Genomic DNA, 3351 nt, shown 5'->3' with positions numbered 1-3351 from the left:
GATTAAGTTCAGTTGTTCATCGTCATTGGCATTTTGCATGTGCTTGAAGTTTCGGATAACATGACCTAATCTTTCACAGTTGCTGCGGCTGTCTGAGTCTACCTAGAAGCGCTAGTTCTCGCTTTCTTTTCCCGCCCTTCTTAGACTGCAGGTGAGGGCCGGCTGGCATAGCCCTTTCATCGGTCGGCTCTAAGTCACGAGTTGGCTCTTCCTTTTCAGTGAGTGATGCAGAATCTACTCTCCTTTCCTCGTCAAGCCTCAACTAGTCCATCCCATGTGAAAGTTCGCCGGTTGTCTGCCCACTCGATTAGTCTATTTCCATGATGTGACCCCACAACGTGTCACTTTGGTATGGAAGAACCACGACATGGACGAACACTTACATAGGCAATAGTTTGTATTAGATCTATTCGAAGGTTCAAATATCCCGGTATATATTGGTTTGGTTGCAGATTCTCCTGCTTTAGCTTTCCCAATTCTCTCAGGGCTTGCTGTTGAGCAGATCTCGTCATAAACCGATGGGGTAAGATTTGTATGCAGGCTTAAAGTGCAGCAATTTCTGGCAGCAGACTAAATCCTCTGAGTGAATCCAACAATTACGAAAGTACTTCTCACTCAAATTGATGTGACAGAAGGAATAACAGTAGCTTTTCATCTGGTATGCACTGTGCGAGGCACATCTCCAACCGGATGGAAAAATCTGTGGATACTTGCCTGGCCTGATGGGCTTCATACTCCGCTGGTGGCATAACCTCAGCGACGCATTGGCGAACGTTTTATTGGCCAAACCCCGTGTCATTTTATCGGCTGTGTGGCTACTACTTTCAGAGTAGCATGCGGGCCGACCTCTTTCCCCCAAGCAGGTGCTGAGGCATTCCCAAGTTCATTCTTCAGCCGGATTTCGTTCACGCGTTCTCCAAAAAAGATCAGCTTATCGAATTAGTAAAGACCCTTATCAAAAAGATAACTGTTATACGGAATCATGGCATCCACTGCACTCATAGCCAGTGGATGTGCGGTGAACCGCTGTGTCGAAGTCTTCGGTGCTAGTAACTATAGCGTTCCATCTACGGTGTCCGTAGGAAGACACTCAACTCCAGACTCAATACAAACTTGAGAAAAAGCTATGAAGTGGTTTCCATAAAACCTCCCCTTTCCCTGCCTTCGCTGGAGATTCGTGGAAAACATCGTGGAATGTGTATGAAGGAAAATAGGCAACGCGGTAAGCCACATTGCCTGTTCGCTCTATCGAAAAGTGGCCATGGTAGCGAGGCTCAAGGATGGAGCAGATGGCGACATCCCAGAGATTGCGGTAGCTGTTCCACAATTTGTCGCCCACAATAGCTCAAATTCGCATCGTTCCACGTTGGCGCAAAAGTTTTGGTTGTTACTTGGCCCTAACTACATGACCTTGAGTTTGGTCACACAGTTGTCTAGACAGCTTCCTAGTAGGGAGTGCAAGTATGTGCGATCAAGTCCCCAACTATGTCGATGTCCCCGTAATGTGTTGCTGACCGGCCATGACCTCGAAGGGACTAAGTTCGGCACATGAAGAGCTCACAGTGTTGGACGCAAGCTCAAGAGCGGGACGCAAACGCTTCAACGCGTTCTCCTTGGCTTGAATATAAGTCCGCAGCATATGTTCAAGCGTCCTTTCTATGGGTTCTATCTGACAGTTGCTTCGAGGTTGGTTCGCGGGTTACTTTGACCGCTTGATGTCGAAGTGCCTGCATAGCTGATGCCACATGGCAAGCTGGACTCGTCTGTGCCGATCACAAATTGAAACCTGTGGAAACTCGTGCTAGTGGATCAGGCGCTCGGCGAGATGCTTAATCCGATCCACTGCTGCAATAGTCTTGCAGTGGCTCATGTAAGCCTCCGCTTTTCCAGTCGAGTTCCTTGGACGCTTGGCATTACACGCGCGACTCTACGTAGGCGTTGGTAGACCCCTGCACACCCGGCCAAGAGTAGTGTTCACCCGGAGCCTGAAGCGTCTGGGGTGTCAGCGGGTGCCGGCGATGGAGTGATCATGGTGCCGCTATGGCGCATGGATAAGGAGCTCAGGTAACAGACACAATCGCATCACGATACCGGCATAAATGTGCAGATTTGGAGCGCTGAGACGGCCGGGTGCTTGCTGGCGTTGAAGTCGAAGTAGACCTCTTCACCTACTTGCTGCCTTGCCGCTTTGTAGGGTCTGTGAAAGTCGGGACGTCTTGAGAATACAGCTTTCTAAGCCAGAGGGCGCTTTGGGTCATCTTTAGAGGACAAAAAGGAAAGCCATCGGGGTGCGGGAGCTGCGATTCACAGGTGTCGAGACTTTCCACCTTCGACGCTGGGCGACCCGGTGATTGAGGTGTTGCAGACGCTAGATCTGGTGGCTCTAGTTGCAACAGTGGCTCACCCGATGGCTGGGAGGGAGATCTTCTCTCTGGTGCGCCGATCATTTTCGTTTGCCGGCGTCCGCCCAATAGTTGCGCCGATACTCTCATGCCCGTCACCAACTTCTAAGACGCCATGTGGTCAGTAAACAGCAGATGGGGGGCCGTCACAAGCTACGGGAAACTGTGAATGGTGGTACGCAGCTTCGTTTCGTGTGCTCTCCAGAAAGCTTATTGAGAATGTCTGGAGTTTGACCAGAAAATCAAACTGATGCACTGTGAATCCTCGTAACGGCTAGGAGGCAGTTAACCGCCATAGGTAGGTCAGCGCCTGGTGATCTGTATAGGCAGCAACCTTTGCGCAACGGAGTTTGCGCCACTACTTTTACAAAGTGTTGCCTTAAGCCAAAAGTCTTGCCTGTAAATGGAGTCTTCCAACTGCGAGAGCCTCATGGCCTGGTTAAGGATGTCGACCTGTTTGTTGTCTTGTTCCAGCACTGCACCGAAGGCGAAACTCGATGCGTCGGCATTACGGCGGTAAGGTTTGACAAAGTCAGAAATTGGATGAAATGTACATCCGAATAGCTACTTCTTGAGCCACTCTACGGCTGTCATGTGTATTGGTATCTAGGTGAACGTCGTAGCCTTTTGTGAGTGCAACAGGCTGTTCTGCTGAAGCGTCGGCGAACTCGGGCCCCATAAACGGGCGGCGGGAGCTGACAGCCCTGAGGAAGTTTCGCGTCAGCGTCTCGTCAATAACATCCCTAGCCAGAAAAACATAGCATGTACTTTTCCGGCCGAAGGCATATTGCCCCTATCGCTTATCGGATAGCTCAGATACTCTAGCTACTGCATTGCGAATTCTCGCTCCTTGAAATTCGGGATAAAATGATTTCTCAAATAGGTGCTCAGCAGCTGCAGCAAGAGCTGTACGTCAGAGCCCAGGCCTCGCCCAACCAAAAAAACACCA

General features: G+C 50.2%; 1 pseudogene; it reads right to left on the bottom strand.

Moving 5' to 3' along the window:
• Nucleotides 1-1102: 1102 nt before the first annotated feature.
• Nucleotides 1103-1747, bottom strand: LOC113147599 (annotated as a pseudogene).
• Between the last annotated feature and the right edge of the window lie 1604 nt (nucleotides 1748-3351).

This window comes from Cyclospora cayetanensis, unplaced genomic scaffold (genome assembly GCF_002999335.1).
Source record: "Cyclospora cayetanensis isolate NF1_C8 unplaced genomic scaffold, CcayRef3 CcayRef3_contig_293, whole genome shotgun sequence".
Classification (NCBI taxonomy): domain Eukaryota; phylum Apicomplexa; class Conoidasida; order Eucoccidiorida; family Eimeriidae; genus Cyclospora; species Cyclospora cayetanensis.
The sequence above is the reverse complement of the archived record's forward strand: the minus strand, read 5'-3'. Positions and strand labels throughout refer to the sequence as shown.